The following is a 26,734-nucleotide window of genomic DNA, read 5'->3' as shown; positions in this document are numbered from 1 at the left end:
TAAAATCAACATTTAAATTTGTATCTTTTGGATGTTGGTCTATTAAAAGAGTTTTCCAGCATTTAAATTGTTTCATTTTCCCTGAGGACATTTCAAAAAACCACTGACTATTTAATTGGTCATTTAAATTGGAATTGGATGTTTAATCAAAACTTTGTTGTTTCCCAAGAGTATTTCAACTTTGATGTGCCCAAGGAAATTTTCCCTCGTAACGGTTTCTTTTTTGGGTGCGTTGAAGTGTAAGGATAATGCTGATGACGCATGTGTCCTTGGATCCGTTGCCTTAACCCTCTGAGGCCCCCACTCTCCGCTCTCCCATCGACCTGTCATCGATAGCACGGCCAATGCCTTGAATAAGTATTAGCCACTACTTCGTGGAAATTGCATGCCAAGGAGCCATCATCGAGCTAAGTTTACTTTATTCGCTTCAAGCTTCAAGCCACAAGCCCAATCTCATGTGCAGCCAGCTTGATCCTGCGAATGTGTCTTATCCTGGGACGGTCAACAAAGAGAATTACTAAGTGGCCTTGCAACAAAAATTCTGAAAAAACACCAAGCCTTTAAAAGACCTTGCTGAGTTGGCTCTGTAAAAAGCACGAAGACATTAAGTCGCTAATTTACTATGCTCTCAGAGCAAAAACATTTAGGTGAAGGTTGGGATAACGGCTGCAGGATTACGTTGAGGGATGTATAAAATAACACTTACTGTAAGAAAAGTGGAAAAGTCATATCTTTTATCCTGTATAAAATTGTTTCTTAAATTAACTACACACAAAGAAAAAGTATGGTTAAAATTGACTAATACGGACAGTTAGGTAACTCAAAAAAAAAAGGTACCAACTATTGAAAATAGTGACTACATTCAAAAGGTAAGTTGTGTTTTTTTTTATGTTGGGAGAGTAACTATAATTTTGGTCAAATTGACAATTCTATGGGCTGTGACCATTTAACTATTCAATCAATTTTACCTAAAAGATTTTTATATTTATTGAATAAACATTGCTTAAATAAACATAAGCCACAAGTTAAATCCAATAATTTAAGCCGCTGTTGGTTCACTCAAGGCTTTTACAAGAAAGCAAACATCAGCATTCATTATAAATCAAGGCCTTTAATTAATTCCATTCATCAATTATGAACCTGTTTTCCTGCACAACATTGAGCCATTAAACAAGCCCAATAAAATTAATTCGGCGTCCTTCCGTATGAACATTCTCAAGCTCAATTTCACAGAACAATAAACTGAAGCATTTGTTAAACTAACAATCAATCATCCTCGTTTAACGTGTAACATTTTCCCTTGAAAAACGGGAAAACACTTCATCTGGCTCTTTTATTTGAGTATCTCAGCAATCTGTATCAATTCCTATTTGCTGCGAAAATAAAGTTCATTATCATAAATTGAAAATGGTAGTTATTGTTTGCCTTGAAATATGGCAAGCGCGAAAGGAGTATGGATGGGAATTTTCCTCTTCCACATTGCAGCAGTAATAGTCATTAAATGAACAATTTAAATCGAATATCGATTATGGCTGGTAACACACTTTTCGGCATCCTGTTACGGCACATGAACATCCTTGAAGTGGATAGATGGGAAATTGCAGCCATTAAGGAAATGTTCATTTATGAGTTTTGCCAGATGCAATACAAAAGGAATTTCCATGCGACGTGACTGTGTCAATGTGTGAGTGTGCCCCAAAAATGTGTCGATAACAGGAGCTGCAAAAGCAACAACTGCACGCACTGCTGGAATAACAATGGGGATCCCCCTTTCGGCCTTGCCGCACACCATGGCGTATGCGTGTTATCTCTGCGGTCAGTCAAGCCCAAACGCTCTCTGTCCCCCTCTAACTCTCCCCTTTCTCCCTCTCGCACTTTATCTGTGCGTGCTCGAAACTTCGTGTTATTAATTTCGCACGCCTCGTTTTAAGCTCAATATTTATGCAACTATATAATGGCAAAATCACAAATAATTTATGACTTAAAGGCAAACGTTGTAAGATAAAGATAAGGAAAGTTCAGCACAAAAACCCAGTGAAAATCACAACAAATTCACAATTTGGAACTGCTAAGAAGATTCAAGCCCAAAAACCAATTAACAAAATGTTAAACTAACGTGTAAAACAACACTGGAGTTTAACTCAAAGATAATTTAAATGAAATTAAATTAAATTTAAGTATGCCTTAAAACGTTACACTGTTAAGTGTGTATTTAGCTTAGTTAATTGGCAACCAAAGGCAATTATATAAAATTATTCTGTTAAAAAGTTCTTATAAATAAATACATAGTTCCAAAGTAAAAAAAAATAATAAATCAAATTTTAGTTTATATAGTACCACTGTTAATGTGTATTTCATTTTTTTGTATGCTATAAATTTCAATTTATATTCGGTTTTTAAAATATCAAAATAAAATCATTGACATACAATTTAATTTAAACTTTGAATAGAATTAACATTACAATTCTTTCAACCTTTAAAAATTTGAAATAAATAAATTCTTAGTCCCAAAGTATAAGAAAATTATCATTTATATTTTACTTAATACATATCTTAACACTAGAAAATGTGTATTTAATTTATTAAACTAGAAAATCAAAATACATGACATTAAATTTAGTTTACATTTCAAATACCTATAGTCAAATGTTTTTAGAATACACGTTACGATATTAGTTTTCCAAGCAGCACCGCAGATAATTTACGACTTAAAGGCGGACATTAACCGATAAGATAAAGAAAGCTCGGCACAAAAACCAAACTCAAATATACTTAGGGCAATTTAATTTGTCTTTTTTCCGTAGCCAAGAGCCCCCAAACATCAAGGCGAGTGACGAAAGCCACGATGACCTCAAGGGGAAGATGAAAGGGCGGCGAGTGGGGCGGTTAGCAAATGAATGGCACTCGACAGGCGCAATGTGCAACATGAGACAACAACAACAAAAGGCAGGGTAGAAAAAAACACCTCGCAGGCATTATCCTTCGGATAGGTCAGGGGATCTAGCTGGCGACGAAATCTGCCGACGGCCAGCGGCCAAGGAATCCCAGTCCCTTCCTTCTAATGAGTGCCTGCAACACCAGCAGCATCGGTGCCATGCTGCACATGCCTTTGCTAGATTGCTACAGTGGTAACTCGCTAAGTGAAGAAACCTTTTATCATGTGTGCCAAACAAATCACTAGGGGTTTGAAATCACTTTAGCGGGTTGTATTAGGTGTCTAAAAGCATGCAAAAATTGTTTTAATATCAGATGTACCATAAATTCATTCAGAATGAGGAATATTCTTTTTTCATTGCATACTTTTAGACACTTAAGAATGGCATTTAAAAAGGATTTAAAATCCCTACTGTTTTTTGTGTCACCACTATATTTTCAAGTTTTATAGATTTATGAGGAAGTAAATTTTAATATGGGTGCTACTTCAAAATAATGCATATTCTAAACCGTTAATGTTATTTTTAAATTTCTTCAGTTATTAAGAAAAAAAATATATATTTTTAAGCATTAATGTAATATGTTTTTTTTAAAGAAATCGTATAAAAGCAATAAAAAATGATTATTTTTTTTAGTTTTTTTTTTAACTATTTATTATTTTTTTATCTTATTGTATGCTGTGAAACAATAAATTTTTTAGTTATTTCGGTAAAAAATGTACTAAAGAAATTCATGACATGCGACTGCAACACATCTGCTTAACAGAATCAAAAACAAAGCCATATATTTTTAATCAAGAATTTATGTAGCCGATAAAAGCTCCAGCTTTTGGCAATTAGCGTCCCAAACATTTTTACTTACCAGTAAACTAAATATTTTATTCAACCACAGTCGGTTAGGAACTATCTAATAATTTCATGGTATTTTACGAGATTTAATTAAACCCGTGTTGCACGGATTTATGTTACCTGCTTCTCACTTTCACATAATTATTTTCATCTTTTTTCCTCATCAATACAAATTTTTCAATTAAAAAAATATTCCGCCCCACGCGTTGCTCATTATTTTCTCGTATAGTTTACGGTCATCGAAGCGTTGGAGTTCCGCTTAATTAGCGGCCACTGTAAGCGGGCGAAGGGGGTGCGGTCGAGGGGGGCTGGGGGGAAGGGGGGGCAGAGTGGGTGGTTTCTGGAGTGGGTGGGCTGGGTCGTACTGTACTTGTGGCGGCTCTCGAGTGTCGGCTGCTCTCGCATGTGTGCTCGAGGGCAGCGAATTATGTGCTTGCACTGAGTGCAAGTGCATTAGCACCCGCCAAGAGGGGGTCGTTGGGCTGGCCAAAAAGGGGTGGTGGTTCCGGGGGGTTGGGAGTGCGGATCAGGGGGAGGGGGAGGCAGGATGTTTGCCTTAACTGGTGCCCAAGTGCTTCCTTGCGAGGCCATTGCAATGTCTGCCAACGACGACTGAGCCCTGACTGAGTTCGACTCGGCCTGGCCCGATGTTTCGGCCAAAAAGTGTGCCACAATAAACACACAGACTCGCAAGCCAAACACGGCAAGGTAATGAAAATCATAGTTATTGCGTCTGTTTCGTGCCCTTCGCAGGGGATTTACAATTTTGGGAAAGAAATGTGCGTTCAAATTGTTACTTGAAATATATTACCAGCACTTATGGAACTTTTTTTTAAGAGCGACTCACGAACCTCTAAAATCTCAAAAGAACTCAATTACCTTAACTTTCTCAAACGATTTAGGTCCTAACGACAAAGACAATTATTTTTTATTTAGTTCTTTTAAAAACAGCATATATATTAATAAAAATTCCAAAATATATCCACGGTATAAAAAGTTTTCCTTATAATGACAGAGATGAATGAATATATGTAATAATAATTATTCAAAGATAAAAGAATATAATACAATACATGACCCTTAACTCCTAGCTTTTAATATGACCAATCTAAACATAGAAAAAGACAAAGTCTCATTAAAGTTTATAAGTTTTGTGTACCGTTAGGACTTACTTCCCTTTTAACTTGAAAATACAAAAGCTTTGTGACACTTAAGATGATGGTCATAAATATACGTAGTCTTAGGATAGCAACCCTAAATCACCTAAGCAACCTCACAATAATCCAATAAGCAGAAACGTTTTCATGGATAAATCAACCAATCATGTCTAAATTTAGTTTGGGTCACCTCAAATACATTTGATAAATGCGGTCTACCGAAAACAGAAATAGCAAAACCTGCATTAAGTTGGGTTAACCCAATAATAAGATATGGTGAACTAAAATGTTTTGATTTGAGATATAAACAAACAACAAAACCAAATAGTTAATTTGTCTGGAAAACTGCAAGTAAAGAAAAATTTATGATGGAAGTCCTTACATTATGTTAAGCCAATTTGTATGCAGCTACAAGCCGAAAAATATAGGGATATTTCCCATACAATACAATTTATAACCATAATATCTAAATATTTAAAATAATACGTTAATGAAAAGGGTATTGGCAGAGTTCGTGATATGTTTCCTTAAAATGTTGCCGCTTTTGCTGTTGGCAGTGGCAGTGGCATGTTGCTTCTGTTGCCATTGTGTTTGGCCCCAAAAATGAAAATCAAATAAAGCGATTGCACGTGAGCCAAGTCTCGAGTCAGGTCGAGTTGGGTTGAGATGGGATCGGAATCGTATAGCCATACGTGCAGGGGGCAGGGAGTTCGGGGCTGAGCCTCCGCCGAGACTGGGAAAATGCGAATTGGGTTGCCAACTTTGTTGTTTCCGCTTTGTTGACTCTGCCCGGCCGGTCGGACGCCCATTTTGGCCAGGAGTGGCAGAGGACGTGGCTCATGCAAATTAAATTTCAGTGCTGATTTGTCTGCAGCAGTGCCTGCTGCGTCTGCCAAACGGGGTCACAGGTGTATTTTGCGCCAGTTAAAGTTCGTTTCGTTCCGTTTGTGTTTGAGGGACTGGTTTTTTTTTTTAGGGCTCCTACTCTCTAGCACAGGTCCTCGAGGACCAGTGACTGGGCCAAATGGACAGGGCCATGTCACTCTGGGGTCTAACCGACCCAGAGCTGAGCAGCTTACCATAAGCGACAGAGAAATAATGCTTACGAGCAAAAAACCCACAAAATAATGAGGGGCTTCACATGAGATCTCAACGAGTTGAAATGGATTGCTCTAGGGGAATGGGATTCCTTGGCAACGAAATGTTTGCCAAAGTTGCTGTGTTGCCACTGGCAGAATTCGGCCACAAAACATTGTCACAGAAAGAGCTCTCAGTGGATTTGTGGAGTTAGGCAAAATTCTGTGGAATTTCAACTTAGTTCTAACCCCATTCCGACAATGTGCCTTTAGGCACATTACTACTTATACAAGAAATAGTGAAATATATTCTCCATAAGCTTCTGGTGTCCAACAAGCACACGGCTAAACTCAAATGCTTTTATATCATTAAAACTTTTTGGTTTATTAATTTAAACTTTGCTCATAAATGTTAATTTAAACAAAGGTTGTGCTGCTTATTTTTCCCTGTTGCGCAGCTAACAAATATGAAAAAGGTTTATTAAATTAGTTAAGTCGCTTTGGGATTCCGTGTTTAAACATTTTTAAGTTGTTTAAATTTGAATGATTGTTATGTTTTTGCAAAAAAGAGTCTTAGCTTAAACTGAATACATTTGAATTATTATTGAAAGAATGAATATAAAGAAATATTCTTAGCAATAGAACATAGAACAAAACAAAATGTATCCATTTCCCATTGTTTTTCCATGCAGAATTTACCAACTTCAAAAATCCTAATCGTATTTAAGTCTGTACCCCACATTGCCCAAATGTGTGTGGAAAATGCTTTTCCGAATGTAACTTCCTATACGCACAGCATAATTTCCAGCAGAATATGCATAAGCTGTGAGTAAATATTAACAACTGAAAACTGCCGGAGCAACTTCCCTCAACGGCTGAACTTTTCAATTGCATCACTCCGACTTCCAATTTCCCAGTTACACATACCCAGTAACACATACTCGTTCGGAGGAAAACTGTCCACAACTGATTATCATGGAGACTGTATATCCCATTTGGTCCGGCAGTGATGTGTTCATTTCGTCCTCACTATCCAACCCCAATTTCTGGTTCGCATCCTCCGCGTCATAGACTGAGAGAAAAACAACTTATCATTAAAATGACTTCATTACAGATTCATTTTAACTGTCGATTTCTTAAAAATGTTTAGCTCTACATTTTCTAAATTCTAAATTTTGAATCGTCAAAATAAATGTTCAATAGGAAAATTCTAAAAAAAAAAAAAAAAAACTTTAGCTCCAATATGTCTTAGTTTTTAACTAATTCTATTGTTGACACAAATCATATAAATTCAAATGGTCAATTTTTGTTAAGCTTTTCAGTACGAAACGTGACGAGTCGCACTGCGAGAGTGTGCAAAGACTATTATTATAAGAAAATAGTTTTTGATCGTACGATCAAAAGAGAGAAACCTATCAGAAGGTTTCTTTTAAACCTACCAAGATTTTGAGAAATCAAATGCTTCAGGATCAAAAGTCAATTGTATATGATTATAATCATTTTTCGTTAAGAAATTTAAAACTTTTGTATGTTGCAGGAGCGAGTATTTCGTCATTTTACTTCGATAAGAAAAAGCTCACTCTGTTTAAGAGATAAAAAATGTTCAAAACTCGTATAAAAATGCTCTACTGCAAAAATTCAAATATAAAAAATTTAAATATTTCCCATTTGACCCTATTTTTTAGCGGCAATTCAAATGTTTATTGTGATTTCGTAAATTTTTTCCAGTGCAACATTTTGTAAAGCAGTCAACTGGCCAACTGGCGTGCACAATTTAACAGAAGCCTTGGTCATCTCTCAAAATTTAGCACGTCGTAGTGTTAAGACCCTCGCTGCCCTCCGCCCACACCACGCCCCCCGTCAGCCCGCCCCTCTCCACTCTCCACTCAATCAAGTTTACTGATGACACATGTATATATAGCAGAGGAACCCCAACGAAACCGCCCACTGTCAGCATGACGTGGCATGTCCCTGGGATCAGAACCCCACTTCCTCTTTTTGGACCCTGAATCCCCCACGTCTCCCCTCATCTCATCTCGTTCATTTCATTTTTATTTAAGCTTCGCCCGCCATTATTTCTGTAATTTTTCTTCACCAGCGAAACGATGTGTTTTTTTCTTATTAATACCCGGTACTTGTGGAAGTTGAATAATATGTGGCATTGTTCAAAACTAATAATAAAACCATTTAGTCAGTGCAAAATCTATAAACGCAGTTCATGAAAGCTTGCGGGTTTATCTTATTATTGTCACGCCAGTTTTTAGTTTGTAAATAACAATAATAGAGGTAAGATCTAATAATTGCTTATTATATATTGAACTACGTACTTTTTTTAATAAGTTGAAAAGTCGTTTTATAATCTAGCTTTTTACCAATACTTCGAATCAATAGAACTACGAAGTATATAATTAATAAGTAAGTATATATTATTCTAACTTGAAAAATATCTGATTTAAAAACCGTAATTGCAGCTCAAAAAGATGTTGAATTGTTAAAGATTGGAATTTTCCAGCAACAGACCAATATAGATTATTTTCAAGTCGAGGAACTTGACTTTTTCACTGATTAACATTCAAGCTTGTTTTTTAAAACCCATTTTGACCACCTGCCGCACGACCTTTTCTTCCCCCTCTGACCTTTTTTTTGTTTATCGTAGCTGTCATTGCGGTCTTGATGACCTTAAAGCGCCACCTACAGTTCAATTGTTTGCGTATCGGTTTAATTATTACCTTTCGCCCCCCGTCATTTAGCGCTCAGATGCTGGCTCCCTTCCTCCTGCAGCCGGAGGCCTCGCTCTCCCTTTTACCGCTTGTCGGCTGGCCCGTTCATTTATTTATATTTACGCCCGCGGCTTATTTTCATTTCGCTGACCCACTGCCAGTGTCCCGCCCACTTTTCCAGCCCCCACTTTTCCTTACTCTGCCGCCCCTCTGCCCATTTGGCACGTGTCTTTGTTGTTAAATTGCTCTTTGCGTGGCCGTGTTGTTCCTGCCGCTGTTTTAAGTGTTGTTGGTGTCGTTGTACAGACAACAAAATGAAGTGTCACTGGGCTTTGAACTCGATACAACGATATAATAAATATATAATAAATATGCATATTCTATGTTATTTCATTTGGAAATACTTTAATTTTTAAATTTTTTTAAGACAAATACATAACTACAAAACAATTCTTAAGGGTTTTTCTTGATAGCCGTGAAAATATCAGGACACTAGAATTCTATCATATATTAAATTATTAAATAAATTCTAAAGAATTCGCGTTTTATGGTAGTTACCGGTTGAAGTTAATTTTTTATTTATAATGAAAATGTTGATCGAAAAAATACAACATATTGAAGGACACTAGAATTCTATTATATCATAAAAACTAAATCATAAGACCAATTTAATAGTACCTGTTATTCTAACCATTTTATGGTAGTTACCGGTTGAATTTCATTTTCTATTTATAATGAAAATATTGATCGAAAAAAATCAACATATTGAAGGACACTAAAATTCTATTATATCATCAAAATGAAATCATAAAAACCAATTTAATGGTACCTCTTGCTCTAAAGAATTCGCGGTTTAAGGTAATTACCGGTGGAAGTTCCTTTTTCTCTCTTCTAATGTTTTATAAGTCAAGGTATTTAAATACCTTTACCCTTAATCCTATCAATATTAGCGAAAATGTTCAGTTTAAATTTTCTGTGTATAAATATTTGGTAGTGTTGTTGGTGGTCTTTGTTGATATTGTTGTTGGTGTCGTTGTTTTTGTGCGTGGTTGCATTTATTTATGCGAGCGCAAAGAGGAAAATTGTGTCGACGCTTTTCGCTTTATTTTCCGTTTGGCTCTTTTTTTCTACTTTGCAGGTGAAATATTTTTAATTAAAAAATCTTTTATTTAAGCGAGTGTCAAGCGCTCTCCTCGTCACCATCACCTCGCCCCCGCACGTCACGACTTCCCCTTTTTCACTTAATGATTTTAGCATATGCGCAAACAAAATTCTTGTTAGCCAACTCTTTTGGCTTTTTACAGTCCTGGTGTTGGCTATTAGCATTATAAGTCGGTTATTTAATTTTCGTGGCGAAATTGAAAAGATGGAAATGGGAAAAGTGGGAATGAAGTCAAAGGAATTTAAAAACGATGGGTGGGTGTATACGTTTTTAGTAAGATATGATAATAATAATAATGACTTTTATATTTGCCATTAACTAATTTTTTTATTTTTGTCTTTTCTCTTAAATGGCAGAATTACCAACATAAATTTAAATTTTTAAAAAAAATCTAAGCTCCTGATATGATTTTAAAATTCGCTTGCCTTTACGTTACCGTTATTTTTTCATAATTCCCATAGGTTCTTATGTATTCGTCTTACCTAAAATGAGAAGAAATATAAAACCTTTTTAGAAAACAGTGTTTTAAATAGTTATTTTTGTACTATTATAAATGCATAGGTTGTGAACGATTTACAGTTAGGATCATATTTTGGAATAATTTTAAATATTGTTAGGATTACTTTTTAGATTACTTTTTATTAAAAAGTTTTTAGCGTTAACATTAATTTAACATTAATAATTAATATGGTCAGATCCAGACTTCAAAGCCCCTAGTAAGCCATCATTTATTGTTTGCACTTGTATCGTAACAGAGAGTTTATAGTAAGTAAACATAAAACCACCGCTCCTTATAGCCCTTTTTGGTTACCCTTATGCCTGCATATTTTTTATATTTTTCTGTTTCATGTGGAAGCCTTAATGCAGTTTGCTTGTTGTTCCTGAAAACCACAAGCAGAAAGTTACGAAATCCCTTTGAGTGCAGTGTACATATTCCTTGAGGCAAGTACACAGTGGAAAACATAATAAATTTATAAATAGGTAATTGTACTATTTATAATTATATAAACATTGATTTTTAATATCAAACGTTAAAAAAGAAGACATATTTTATAAGTGCTCAAACACCCAATATTTCAAATGATAATAAAGGTAAATGATTTAATATCTATAAGTTATGTTTTACATTTATCTTGTTTGGTTAATTTAGCAATTCCAATATAAGTTGGGTATATTAAAAATTGAATGTAGGACACGTAATCGGAATTGGCTACAAATAGGATGAATTTTTAAGGAAAAACAGAACTCAATATTTATCAATTTTGGGAATATTTTCCAACTGTATGGCAGCCAAAAAGTTGTTATCCTCCTTCGCCTTTATTGCGGCTGCCACTTTCGATGCCTTCGCATGCCACCTCCTATATATCTATGCGTCCCAGATTTTAAACAAGGTTAGCATAGACGTGCACACAGTCACAACACATGACCAAAACTTTTCCCATTTTCCATTTCCCCCATTTGCTGTTACCGTTCCACTCACTCTCACCCAATTTTTCTCTTTTCGGTCATTTGCAATGTGTACGCCATTTTTTTGAGCCCCGCTAGTCAAACCCCCACACTTTCCGATACAAAACTCCCCGAGTCCTGATATACTATTCCCTTTAAAAAGGGGGCTCTAAAATGCGAAGGGTGAGTTGGCGGCTTTTGCGAAACGGTGTCAAACGGATATGCATGTTGATTTAATTTGCACCTTCGTTTAAACGCTCCCAATCCCCGTTCCCCCCATCAAAAAAAAACCATTGTCACCCCCCTTGCGTTCGGAAAGTAAATTATTTTTGCACCCTGCTCGTAAATTAGACCTACATAGGATCGCTTTGGCACTGTTCTAGTTCTATATACCCATACTCCCATAGAGGTATATGTGTGTTTCTGTGCATGTCTGCGTCCTGTGTGCGAAAATCAACGCCGGCTAATTGCGCGATTTTTATCACCCCAATATAAACGAGGTCGCAACACCTTGGGGGGAATAAATTATGGCAAAAAATTGCACACAAAGCCACCTGGGATTATAATACCATTGAATTTCTCTTACGCAAACTATGGTCATAAAAAATTTAGCAGGTAAAGTGCACCTTTCGCTGAACAATGGTGATGTTTAAAAACACAAAGTGTAAGTGATAATACGATTAAAAACCTAAAACCCACAAATTTAGTATTAAACAGATATACCTACATATTTCTTAAAGTATGTTGTTTAATTTAAAAGTGACGACTTTACAAAGAAAATACATTTCTCAAATATGGAAGAACCTTCTGACCATATATCGCAGTTACATTGCATTCTTTATGATCTCATAAGCTTAAATGAACTATTAAAAGGACCCCTTAATAATCTTTTCCTTTGTTCCTTACATCACGTTATTAGCTATCCTTCTTGTGATTAATTAAACGGCGGAAGCCACAAAACGTTGCCGTCATTGGAGGAAGCGACCAACGCTGCGTATGAGTAATGAGCCCATGAATGAAATTCCTTTTTTTATACTTTGTGCGCCTGTGTGTGGGAAAGTTTATTACACGGACCGAGTGGAGGCCTTCCATAACTGTGATGGGTATGGGTATACGACTGATTTCGGTAGATGGTGGCACGTGTCGGAGGTCCGCTATTTACTTATTTAGTGGCTTAATAATTGAGCACGTGATCTTATAAATGTTATGGCCAGTTCGGCTCCTATTTCCAGCCTGGTCGCTCTTCGTTTGGGGGCACGTAATTGGCTTTCGAGAGTACACACACCATGGCAAATTTGTATTAAAAGCGACTCCGGCCACTGAAAGGGTTTAAGAGCAGCTTATATGGGCTTATTACGGGCCAGACTGGCCGGACGGACTTCAGAGGAGCCGCACCAGACGGAGGCACGTAGCAATAAGTGGGTGGTGACTTAATTGGGTGGGTCAGGTGGCTGGCAGTGGGTGGTGTTGTTGGCCACCCATCCACCTGGTCAACTTGCCTGTGGTCGGCCTTTCTTCCTGTTATGATTTCAAACTGTTGTTTGCCCCATGATGATGACGATGAGACCATGACAATGGCAACAATTGAAGGCTTAAACAGGAGTTTACTGGATCACAGGAGGAGCGAAGGTAAACTAAGCCGGGGTAAGTCTCTTGAGGATTAAATTAAAAATCAACATCAAGTTTTAGAGCTTCTTTTTACAAATAAATGCAAAAACTTTACTTTGATCTTTATATGTTTTAAGAGGTTTCTTACAAATATTTCCAAAACCTACTTATACTTTTTCAGAATTACATTTAGTTGAACAAGTAATTGAAATCAACTATATTAAATCTAATAAATTTGATTTTAATGTACCGTTCATGCATATTCTGTCAATGTCTTAATTTAATAAATTCGAGCCTTCATCTCTACATAAATTATGCAAATATGTATGCTATTTTTCGCTTTCGTAAAACTGTCAATTGTAGCGGAAATTTTCTCTGCCCACTCAATCAGCCGCATATAATTATGGTACGGAAAATATGACGCGGAAAATATGGCATGAAAAATATTTGGAAAATCTTTCAAGGTCGTACGAGACTCTTTACTAACTGAAGGAAATTAATAAAAATAATAATACATCGTCTGCATTTAATGGCCAACTTTGCGGTTAGCGCCATTAAAAATCGAAAGTTCATTAAAATAATCGTCAATTTGCTATTTAATTTGTTTACAAATATAAACCATTCGGTTTGCCACATTCATTGAATTTTTTGGGACTTAAATATCATAATTGCCGGCAACAAATTGGTCGCGGATGAAGGGAGGTGAAAATTGCCAGCAATTGGAACGAATTATTGAGTTGAACGCATTGAGTTCGCACATTTACAGACTTAACTGCCAATATTTGGGCTGATTGCAATCGGGTATTATATAAAATGTTTGGATTATTTCCAGCTTTGTGGTAGGAATGCATTTAGCTGATAAAACGTATCACTAAAAGGTCAATCAATCACTTTATCCAAGTTTACTGCCCATTTAAATTGCTGTCTATAACCAAGTCCTTATCTAACTATAGAACACTATCACTATCTAACTTCCATATCAGCAGTCTGTTCGTTTATCTGCACTTTCAATACGCAACGAATGTAATATTATACGAACGCTTAACGTATACAGTAAAAAATTCCATTCGATTATCTTCTTACTTTCTATTTAGCTTAACGAGCTTTTTGATGTCCCCTTAAAGAAGGTATCTTAACTTTGTGGGGAAAGTGAGCAGAAATACTATATAAATGAGTAAATATGACCATATATCTTTATTTAAGAATTGTATTCAGTTTCCTATTAAATTTTAAACAAAAAAATAATTTTGTTTTATAACGAAAGTTAGAAAGAACTTGAAAATTAAAATAAAGTAAATATATATTTAATATATTTGTCTTTGTTTAAGGAAACGTAAAGTTAATACCAATAAACAAACAACCCATATTCAAAATTAATCGCTTTGTTTTTAAATTAAATTAAGATATCTTTTATCGGTGACTGTTTCCCCTTTTTTAAGAGTAGTTTAAATTTCGGGCTCGTCTGGTTTTTACCTTCGATTTCCCTTTTCCTGTCTGTTAAACTGCGCAAAAAAAGTTGTGAAAAAGCCCGCCACCGAGCCAAATTGCTGTGAAGCACATGGCGCCTCGTTATCAACGTAGGGATGAGCATATGGACTCAGATCTGTGGGAAAAGGCAAAAAAAAAAGTGGAGGGGAAAAATCTGTTCAGGCAACCATGTGTGAGTTTCTTGCGAGACTTCTTTCTGCCATTTTTTGCTATCCAATAAGGTTGCCAATGCCTCTTCGCCGACTTCTATTTCCATTTCTACGACTTTTTCTTTATTTTCCCCTACTTATTTTTGTTTGACATTTCCTTCGGCTGCTTTCGCTGAGATTTTCTTGTTGTCGTTGTTGTTGCCAAATATTTCTTTCCTTTGAAATGAGAAATTTACCTTGAAAGATATGTGGCCTGCACATAGCATTTGGCTGTATGCAAAAGACTGATGTGCGAAAGGTAAAGGTGTTTACGATAGTTACACAGAAAAAAATGTAAGTATTATTAATAGTGTGAATTATTTTCATTTTAAATTTTATTTGTTTATATTCAACAACATAAATTTATATGATTACGGTTTTAATAGCTTGACGCAGAATTAAATAAATTTAAATTATGGTGGTTTTTAAATAGCTTTTTTAAGCCCATTAATTTTCTTATTTGTAGGAATACAATAAATGGCAAACAATCCATAAATAACTACCAGTTTGAAAAAATATATATTTATGAATTTATTTTTATTGGAATTAAATCGACAAATATAGCATAATTTATGTCATTTCGAATGGATATTTATTCTCGGTGCCGGTGGATTTCAAAATACGCTCGTGATCCGATCCCTGGTACTTCCTTCATTTCCACTTCCGACGGCCGCACAATGCACTAAAATAACTGTAAATAACGAATTTGCAGAAGTGTGTGTGAACGACCGCAAACACACACGTAAAACCAACTCATGGCACACCCAACGCCGATAAATATGAACTCACATACAAACACACAGATGCATGCGGGTTCATTGTGTAGGCGTGGCAGACAGGGGGGGAGGGGAGGTGGTTTCGAGAATTGTGGGCCGAAGGATGTGCGGATGGGTCTATAAAAACTGCAAGGATGCAGCAATAAAATGTCGGCACTATAGCAGTTAAGCAGCAACAAAAAACCAGAAGAATGAAATCAGGAAACATATGTGAAACTGGACCTTCACACCAAAAAACACCCAGTATTCGGATTTAACAACTATAGAGATTGATGGTTTCATTTAAATTGAATAGAACACATTTTAGAAAATAAAATAAGCATTCTAAAGAGAATACATTAAATATTTTAGTTCGGATAAGTATTTTTAGTGTTTTGTGTTTAGGTGTTTGATTGTAGCAAAGCAGGACAGTCCCTAAAAAATTACTGATACTACGAAATAAATAATCAAGCATTATCCAAAACAAATGCGTATTTACTTTAAATAGTGTTTTCTAGAGAGTTATAATAGCACAACATCAATATTAAACCCGACTGAACTAATTTAATCAACACAATTTCACTAATATAATTCTTTGAGCTTTTAAAGAAGTAGAAATTATGAATTTTCGGATTTTACTCATGGTGATTCTTTAAAAATTCATTGATAACACAAAAATCTAGAGTGATTTACATTTCTTTTTTTAAAAAACCTTAAAGCATGCTCCGTTTTTTTCATTTGACAAATACGAAGAAAAACCATAAATTTACTTTTTCTAGATATTTTTGATCCCAGAATAGTTTTAGGTATTAAAACCTGTTTTACTTATGCTTCTTCAAATACACTAAAGGATAAGCAATGTTAGCCTCTCTGTTCGTCCTGCCTTTAGGAACATACTACCCGGATGTTCGTCGATTAAGGGGCATAGAAATCAGGAGCCACAAAAACACCGTAGAGACGATAACGTCGCTTTAAAAGCGCTGAGGGCGACCGCAACCACCCGACCAGTGACAGGGTTGTCACCCTCGGCGGGGAAGTCCAGCATATGCAGGACCCGATTGTTTTTATTGCTCCTTCTGGTGCCGGCGCCTTGGCCAAAAGCGGGTCGCCTTGGGGTCGTTACGTTGACAACCTTCCGACCTTTCTTTCGGGCCCCTTTTTTCCGCCTCCACTCCCACCAACAACAATTGCGTGAGAGTGTAGTTTGACCCACATTTGGGGGCGTGCCGCCGCCCACGATTGTCCTTAGCCGCCTTAGCATGCCGCCAGGCCTTATATTGAAATTGCGAAATATTTTTTCCTACGGCTTCCTCTTTCAATATGTCACGCCGTCAAACCCACTTATTTGTGGGCAATATCCTTCGGGGGAATACGGATTTATAGCAGGGAATGTATTAGATAGCATGTCAAATCAAATTCCATTAAATTCTAATAAAATATAAATTGTAATCTGAAAATAATATTCTATGGACATTGGTAAACTAAACTTAATTTGTCTGTCATAACTAGATAAATAGATTTCTTTTTAATTTCAAAAATCTAACGAAAAAAATAATATTTTAATTACAGTTAATTTAAATCAAATAAATCGAATCTGGATAATACTAAATTATTTCTGATGGGAATACAATTATGAATTGAAAATTGGCCTGTTTATATTTAATATATATTAAATTTTCGAAAACGTTTATTAATAGTAAAGAAATCCTTAAAACTATGCACTCAAAAAAATTGGAGAAGAACATTAATGTTAACTGGGATAATAAATCAGATACATTTTTAAGTCAAAATTATTATGCGGCCACAAATGATTTCCAGAAATACTTTGTAATCCGGCACTTAAAAGCTCTATCAAGACGAAGGATTGACTCGTCTTAATTTGCACTTCTCCAGTTGGCACTCACAAAATACATATAAAATTCACCCATCGGTGCAGAGTCACCTTTAAAAAGCACAGCCCACTTCGGTCAATATTCCATTGAATGCTTTCACATTTTCCCCATATTACATATTTCTTTTGCATTTATTTCATGCCATTCCCTGCCAGTCCGTACAGAAGTCCACTCAGGGAGCGTTTGACATTTTACACTCATCCACAGATAATTCGAACATGAACAGGGATATATGTATATGAATTCATATGAACATGGATGTATATTTGTGGGAGCGTGGGAATATATAGCATATACTTTTCGTGTACCATTGAGGGTTTAAGTGGCCTTAAGTGGATTAATTTAAATCATTTGTTTCTTGTTATTGTTGCTTGTTTGGCGTCAAATTGTGCGATGCGTTTGCGGTTTTCTTTGGACGTCGTTTTGATAAATGGATTTTCCATGCGCCGAACCTCACCCCCATTTTTCCCTGCACCGCAATTTTTGTATAGCCCGCTTTTGTGGGCATGGCATCCATTAAGGCAATGTCTCTACTTTCCTGCCATTTTTACACACGAATGATTTTTGAAATCATTTTCATTTTTCGCCCTTTGTTGGTTACATAAGCACGAGTCGTAAAGATATTCCGTCTTAAAGAGATGCAAACAGTGGTGGCAAAAAGGAAGCCGGTTTGGTGGAAGACCTGTCAATTGGCTGCTAGGGATTGACTTTATTGATCATCTCCTGAGAGATATCAAGGGAACGAGCCGTCAATTTAATGCCTTGCCCGCAAATCCCCATGAAGGTTAAAGAAGCCCACAACAATGGCCTGGCTTAACTTTAATAACCCAAACAGTAGAAACATTAGCACTTGAGTGACTTGGCTGCCAGCCAATTGGAACTGAAAATGCGAATTTTTATAAGGAATGAAGATTCGATATTTTTATAGCAAGGCATCAAAATTATCTTTAAACAGGCGTGAGTTTATGAATATTGGAATCCATTTAGTTGTCGTTAAGTTGATCATGTTATTAAATAAAAAATATGTTTTTAGGCCAGGGTTTCTATAAATACCGTCTTATTTTCTTTTTAAAGTACAACTGACCTTAGCAACAAATAAATATTTTTATGCTTAACTTTAATAGAAATGGTCTTTAAATCACGTTTATCCTTTAGTGCTTTATTCAAGATTCTCAAGTCAAGAAATTCTGAGCTGCACGACTTTCAGCACCATTTAGTTTGGCGTGGTCTTACATTTTTAATAAGCCACGTTTGCATTTCAGGTAGCTTAAAAGTTGAAATATGCAACTGTACTTATTCACATTTCCCCCGTTTCATTTTATTATACGTCTAAATCTCTCAATAAGCTTAGGTTGCAAGATACCCGTACAGCATTCCCAAAACATAAGCGGATTGACCAAAATAAATGACAAAATCGCTATAAAAAAAATCCGGCCAACAAGAAGAATTTAGGATAAATAAAATTTTAGAAGTGTAGCATTAAACCCAAAAATATTTTTCACACAAAACTTTAAGCCAAAAATCTCCTACCATTTCCTTTTCTATAAACAAAAGAAACTTCCTAAAGCACTCACTTTTTTTTATTTTTTCTTTCCCTTGATATCTGACTTTATCTGCATAAATTTCGCCAAGGCAATTGAGGCACGCTTCTAATTAGCAAGAGCCAACAACAAATGAGTGATGAGCGCAGATCTGTATAAAAACAAAAATATTCAAAAAATGAAATCTCCCTTTGGATAAATTCTAAAAGCCGGCTTTGGCGCTTACAATTAGCATAATAGCACTCAATGCGAAAGCAAAGTAAAATGCAGGCAAAGGAAAATATGCAAATCTAATTTTCAACCTTCGCCCTCGCAGCAGGAAAAACCTTTAAAAATGTTTGTGAAAAGCACTTAAAGCCTTTGCATAACGACAAAACCCAAATTGACGGTCAAAAAAGGCAACAAATTGGCAACAGATTAGCCCCGAAAACAGTTGGCCATTTTGTGGTGGCAACGAAATTGCAAACAATTGCAACAAAACATCCACCTGCCTCCGCTTTTCATCCAGCTAAAACCGAAAAAATGTCGCTCAGAATTTTGGCCAGCAAGCGGAAAACGGAAACAGCTCGAAGCTACGGCTAGAGCGAGACAGCAACAGCTGAACGCAGCTCTCGTTTCCGGTTGGCCAGCGGTCCAAAACTAAAATACAGTCCATCCTCAATACCACGAACTTTTTGCACAAATTTGTGAAATTTATTTTTAACGTAGTTGACTAAAATCAAAATTTTTTTCTTTGTATACTAAACTTTAAACAGACTTTAAGAAAAGATGTTTTATATATCTGTCTTTACAAGCACTTCTTAGGGAAAATATAAAAATATTTTGTTTCCATACTTATAACTACATTTTTGCTTTTCGAAATCCAAATTAAATTTTAAAAGAAAACTAAACACTCATTTCTATAAAAATATTTTTTTGGAATATTTTATTTTTGTTTATTTTAATAACTATTTTTAAGTGAGTACTAATACCACTAATTGATTTCAGAAGTTGCACTGTTACATTTTCCGGGAAAATGGTGAGCCAGCAAATTATGACCGCAATTGCGGAGAGCAGTTAAACGGCCAAAGAGTGGAAATTCGAAGGGGAAAGAGCAGCAAATCTATTGCCCAGTTTGATAATAATCTTTTAAAGACGAAAATGATTTTTACCTTTGAGCTATTCTGCCGCAATCAATAAGTGGGCTGCCATAAATTATGGGACCTGTCAGCACAAATGGCGGGCGTAAATAAAAAGCAAAAGGACAACCCAAGGAATGCCAGCAGAAACTCACTTAAGCACACTCACTCAGTGATCCATGTGAATGAATGATTCCATCTAATCCCACACACCCATCGACAGCCATATCTATATGCGGATAAATCTTGTAAGGGCGGAAGCCAATTGAAAAACTTATTCCTGCTGCTTGTTATTGTTTTTCTCACTTTCTTCTTTTCGGTGGATATGATGGGTATGATCAAATTTGGGTTTTTAAGTTTTCTAGTGATCAAAGTACGATACAAATCAATCTGAACTCGTCTTTATAACACTATTTTTAATAAAAATACAGCGGTTTAATTTATTTTTAATCCCTTAAGGTTAATAAAAAGTTATTTTAATAAGTTGATAATTTATAATTTAAAAAAAAAAAAAGGAATTTACTTTATGGTTCATCCAAAATATGTATACACATTTAAAAGGGTATTTTGACATCCCCCACATGAAACTCGACCGTTTCCCATCTGTTTCATCCCACATTTTTGGCAACAGAACTTTCATGGAGGCCAATTTGGTGTCTAAGGACAAGTTGTTATTGGCACTCGATTTCTGTATGGTTTGGCATTCATTCCGAAAGTTTTCCCCCATGAAATTAAAGTATTTAAAGTTTTGCTTTCCTTGCGGTAAAGCTTCGAAGCTGGAGAGGAACTTGTAGAAATCTCTCGGCTTGGGCAATAAATAAATATTTTAATTAAAAGTTTTAAATGAAAAGCGGCGAAAACTGACCTTGGCTAAGCATCGAATTTCTGGCAGCAAAAGCAGAGATTTTCCAATTAATAGAGGTTATTTAGTTCGTCATTTAATTTTTATAAATTATAATGGATAATGAATTTGTTAGATATAGATTACGTTTAAGTTCATTAAAATAAACTATATGTGTTTTTAAAAGAAATATTAAAGCAATTTAAATCTATAAATTAGGAATTACCCGTAAGCAAAAACAACCAACAATTCAATTAATTATTTTAATAAAAATTTTAAGTTTTTCTGTACAGTTATAAACTCATTTATTTTTCATATTTCACTCATTTTCCTGCCATCTGCATTTGTTCAGCATAAAAAAATTCATATTTTTTCGAACAAGAGCTTAAAGCTGTCATCGACAGACGCCGTCACTTGGTCAACATATAGACCAATAATTGGCTAGAAAATGGCAACCGAAAGGGGGAAAAGTAAATTATTCTCAGAATTATTTGTTGACAAATACCCAAGCGAAATGTAAAGCATGTGAAAAATGTGAAATTTGAATTGCTAAATGGAACTCATTCACAATTTTAATTGGGTTTCATGTTATTTTAAAATTTATCGTTGCGAAACGTCTTTGGTTATTGCCCGGAAAACGGTCTACTGAAAAGATCCTCAAATTATTACATTTCTCTTATCAAAAAAAAATTTTGAACAAATGAATTTTTAAGGATTTACTTAATTTACACAACTTAATTTTGTTGTACCAAATGTTACGATGAATAAAATCGTATAGCAAGACATTAATATTAATAGCCCCAAATATTTATTTTACTGATATTAGTCTAATACTTATAAAGTTTCCGTGGCCAGTTCGTAGAATATTCATGTGGATATTATTTCCCTGTTGTTATCGAACTAAATAGTTTGCGTTTATCATTTACCTCTGGTTTGTTTGTTATTCTCGTTTCGCGTGGCTTTTTGTTTCCATATTTTCACTATCACAAGATTGCAATTAATACGTTCGGGTTTATTGTTTTATGGCAACGCTAATATTTGTGTTGCATTTTCCGTAGAATCGATCGGGCCGGAATGAAGGAGTGTGAATCGGAACGGAATGCTAGGGAACTCTAAGTATTGGGCTTGATTTGTTTGTTTGTTTGTATTTGCTCGCCTGGCACTCACGTTAAATCGAAATCGAAATTGAGGAATATGTCCCCGCCTCTTGACAATCACGCATACAATCCATCTGTCTATCTAAGGTCTGTTACTGTTTTCCTATCTCTTGAATGGGCAAAGAAATATTGAAAAGGCAAAAAGTTACAATTTCCTTTTACTTTGCGTTTGATTTTTTTGTTTCCTTTTTACATAATTTCTTTTGTTGTTTGCTGCTTTTTCCGGTGTGTTTTTGCGTTTACTTATTTATGTTTACTTTTGTTATTGTTTATTTTGTTATTAACCCTGTTGTTAAGTTTATATTATATTTCCTTTGGTTTGATTTTATTTTTAATTTAATTTTCAATTTTTTTTACACTTTTTTCTATAATAGTTGTCAATTTCACTTCTGCTCCTTTCTACTTTACAATTTGTTTGTGTTGGCCATATTCTTTTTTGCCCAACTGTTTTGCCGCCTTATCGTCATTGATTTGGCCCAACTATTGTTGTTGTTTGCCCAGTTGTTATCTTTGCTTTTGTCTTTCGGCTCGCCCGCTCATTTTCATTTACATTTCGGCCTCATATTTGCCCTGTGCCTTGTGACACTCGTGGAAAATAATAAAATTCGCCAATCGGCGGCACGCGGTGCGTATACGTAATAAACGGCTTGAGGCCCGCACTGCCAACTACGTATCCGTATCCGTACGAACTCGTATCTACGGCGATCCACTCAACTGGTTGCGAGTCCGCTGCGGAACTTTGTTGCTGGCTTCGCAGCGGCAGAACGACGACTGCGGAGCAGAAGCCGTTTCGAACGCTTCAAAAACATGGCCAACATGCCAGCGCCAAAATGCCGCAGCGTCGTTTCTCAGTCGGCGTCGCCGCCTTCGTTCTCACATTCGATTGTTGGTGTTGTGGCCGTCCATGTGTTAGCCCGCACAGTCGGGGCCGAAAAAGTGTTTTATTTTGTATCATATCATAATTTTCAATCTTGTTTTTGAAATTCGCTAAATTATCCAAAATATCTTTAGATACATATTTATTTTTATATGCACTATTTTTAAGATATATTAATATCTACTCAAGAATTTTTCGTATATCCCTCCACAACCAAATTCTGGATCCGCCACTGACATAAATAAACAAGAATATTTGATGAGAACAAAAATTATTTTAAAATTATCATGTTCATTAAATATTTTTATTTTTTTTTAAGATTGAGTAAAGCGAGTTTTTATCTACTGGCTAACAAATACCAACCGTTTAATTTTAGGATACGCCTTCAATTCAATAATCTGTTACTGTACTTATACGATACCCTTTTCAAGTCATAATTTTATACATTTTTTTATAAATTTAATAAATTAATTTTTGTTTTTAATTTGTATTTACTTGTAACCAAATTTTTTTTTTTCCTAAGAAAATATTTTTTTTAAATGAAATCAAGTGCATTGTTTTGTCTAATATTTTGACCTACACTGTAAATATTGGTTTTGCCAATAGGCGCAGCTGACTTTTAGGGACAACAGCGGGGGGGTGGAGGGTCCTGCAGTCTGGCCATGAATGAGTGAGTGCCGTATGAAAAGTGGGCGGTGAGCAATTGCACAGGAAGAGCAAGAGAGAGAGTGGGAGAGCGCCAGGCAGAGCGGGAGAGCAAGCAGGCAGGTTAAAGTGGGTGGTGCTTACACTGGTGGCCGCAATATTGGGATCATAACATTTAAGTCTTTGGGGGCTTTGGTTTTATTTCCTTTAAAAGAGCACTTATAAATAAGGTTTAATGTTCTTTAACATAAATGTAAAATCAGCAGATAAAAACCTTTGTTACTTGTAATTTTTCGCTGATTGCTAATTTAGCTGTTTCATTTTTCAAGTGATTACTGTAGCCGGCAGAGAGCTGCTTTAAAAGCAATTGTTGTTTTCGTACTCTCTCAGACTGTCTTGCTCTCTATGTGATTTTCTCTCTTGGTGCGCTCTCTCTCTCTCTGGCGGCGCCAAAAACAGCTGCTCGATGTTTATTTGTTTGTTTTCGTCGATGTTTGCCGCCTTGTCCTCCGCCGGAGTTTGCTGCTTTGCCTTTGCCGTATTCGCATCTGACTTTTCCGTATTTCGTATACTTTTCGCATCTGCCGCATCTTGAGTGCCGTCGCAGTTTTCACCTAACTTTTGGAAAACCGAAGGTCGGAAGGGGGAGGAAAAGGGGGTGGGCTGAATCTGTGCCTGGTGTCGCCTCCTTTATGACAGACGCCACATCAAGTTTTATGGCCTTCGAATTGTTTCCGAAACGTTGCGCTATTGGCAATGTCTGTCCCGGTGGGAAAATGGCAGGGAATTCGGGGGCCGGGGAAAATGCGCCACTGTGTGCTTTTCCGCCCTTTTCCCCTTTTTCTCCCCCCTTTCCCACCCACCTCTTTTATTGCTGCTCTATCTGGCACAGTTTATCAATTGCCGCCCACTCGACATTTGCTTAAAGATTTGCTCCATTTCACTTGTTTGCCGTTTCCCGTTTTTTGTATCACTGATTTCGCTCCACTTTTTTGCACTTTTTCAATTGGCTTATACATTTTCACGTTAACGCACAAAGGATTTGGATTGATTTCAAAAATGGGCGAGTACGTTATATTTTTTGCATGTTTCCATTTTGCATTTAATTTTGAAAGTTTATTTAATTTTTAGTTTTTTGTTAGCAGAACAGGATTTAGCTAGTATATAAAATGAGGCTCACTTAAGCACGAAACAAATATTATTATCGAAATACCCGGCGTATACGTAATATATTGAATTTTGATTAATATTTCATTGTTCCTTTTTAAGTTATCATCGGTTTAGTGGCTTAAAATTATTATTCATTACAGTCCATATTATTGTCGATAGATCGCTAGCACACTCACACTATAAATGAGTATTATTTATTTAACAAAAATACCTATTTTTACTACGTCACAGAACAATTAGATCAACTTTAAACTAAATAAATAATAATAACACCTATCCAAATAAACAAGTTCAAATTAAAATGAATTAAAATGAAATTATTCCAGATTGGCAAATAAATTATTTAAAGCCAGTAGTCTACTATGTGTCGACATTCAAAAAGGGAAAGGTGAATTTATAATGAGAAAATGTATTTTATACAAAGTTACTATTGGAACTTGGTTAATAATTCATCACGTTATCAATAATGGTGAAGAAATAGGAAGCAGATTTTTAGGAATTTAAATTGTTTTTTTTATTAAAGAAAAAAATAAATATTGGTTTTATATCAACGGTTTTAGTTTGTTTTACCAATTGGTAATTTTTAATCTTTTTTAGTATATTACAAGAGATTTGAACAAAATGCAAATACAAAATAATATTTTGAAAATGTTTCGTAAGAAGTAGCAGATTTCTTAGAAATTAAATTGTGCCTACCTATTACCTATTAAAAAGTATAAATAAATAAAACATATTTGGTTTTTAAAACTGGTTTTAGTTTATTTCCCCAATTGGTAACATGCAAACTATTTGTAGTATTTTTTATAAGGGATTTGAATAAAATGCGTCTACAGAAATATGTTTTGAAAATATTTTGTAATCAACAATGGATATTCCTACTGTTGGTGGTGTGAAAAATCTCAAGGATTTGCCACTTGACGAAGCCCCATAAATTAAGCAATTCTCTCCGTTTTGCTTATCCCATCTCCATTATGCTCGGTTGGCTCCTTCTCCCCAGTTAGCTCGTTCATTAGGACTGAATGTAGTTATTTTCCCCCCATTTCCACTTCATTTTCCAACTGTCTGCCCTCCTTGAGTGCAGATTTTTGCATAGCACAGGCAGAAGCACAAAAAAGAAGGAAAACCTTGCGAGGAAAATTCAACTTGAACCGGCTTCAGTTGCCATTTGTGCTTTTGGCATTTTCCTCCTTTCATCTTTTCATCTGCTGCTATTTCTTCTCGTTCATCTGCTGTGCATCTTGGCCTGCATTGTTTACATTTCTCTCGGCGGTTATTTATTTGCCTTTTACTTTTACGTGCGGAAACAACGGTAATTCGCCTGGGTTTCTACTTTTTTGTGTTTATATTTTTTGCTCTTTTGTTGCTGTTTCCTCCCTTCTTCGCATTTTTCTGCTGCTTTTCGCAAATGTTTTTTATGGGGTGTTGAAAACCACTTTGTTAAACAAACTTTTAGCTGTTCTTTTTTTACACAAAACAAAAAATTTATTTCAAATTAATTTTCAGAAAAAATTTGGGATAACAAAATTAATTCAGAAAAAATACCAGCCAACCAAGGTTTAAAAAAGTCCGATAAATATTTCAATTAAAAAAAATTAATAGTACGGGTCCGAGTATTTTTTTGTATTTAAGCTCAAATTCTTAACACTCCACACTCCACATAACTTTAAACAGCATTTTTCTTATAATTTACAACCATTGTAGAGAGGTGAATACCAAAAAAAAAAATGCATTTCATTTATAAATGTAACCATAAGTTTGAAAACAATGATATCTATTTAGATTTCAAGCACAATACATACCCCAATTTGTTTTCTGTGTAACCAACTCTTTTTGTATTTTTTACCCTCATTTTCCCTGGTATACCCTATTCTTTCTCTCCTTCATTGTTATTGTTATTAGGAAGCCTTAAAGACCCCAAAAGGGCAAGTTCCATAATTTGTATTGGCATTGTGGGGTTTCGCTCTGTTTCACCCGTTTCACCTGCTTCACCTTTTTCTAATTATTTGATTGTCGATAAGCGGGCCAAATTGCGTAATATAAATAGCCATAAATGGATGACGTTGAACGTTAATGGGCCTGGTGAGAATAAACCATTTTGTGCCTCCCGATTC

At 35.5% G+C, this 26,734-nt stretch overlaps 1 protein-coding gene across 4 annotated transcripts in view; it reads right to left on the bottom strand.

The window, feature by feature from the left end:
- Positions 1-26,734, bottom strand: part of LOC119553383 (protein phosphatase 1 regulatory subunit 16A) — a 52,908-nt gene that overhangs the window by 8,766 nt on the left and 17,408 nt on the right. The window contains exon 1 of one of the 4 annotated variants that reach the window (XM_037863737.1): positions 21,701-22,692. The exons of the other annotated variants lie outside the window; for them this stretch is intronic. The gene's annotated coding sequence lies outside the window, so the exon portion shown is untranslated. Of the gene's footprint in view, positions 1-21,700; positions 22,693-26,734 lie in introns of those variants that run through there. 4 annotated transcript variants of the gene reach the window in all.

Source organism: Drosophila subpulchrella, chromosome 3L, assembly GCF_014743375.2.
Source record: "Drosophila subpulchrella strain 33 F10 #4 breed RU33 chromosome 3L, RU_Dsub_v1.1 Primary Assembly, whole genome shotgun sequence".
NCBI lineage: Eukaryota > Metazoa > Arthropoda > Insecta > Diptera > Drosophilidae > Drosophila > Drosophila subpulchrella.
Note: the sequence above shows the minus strand (reverse complement) of the source record. Positions and strands in the feature narration are given on the sequence as shown.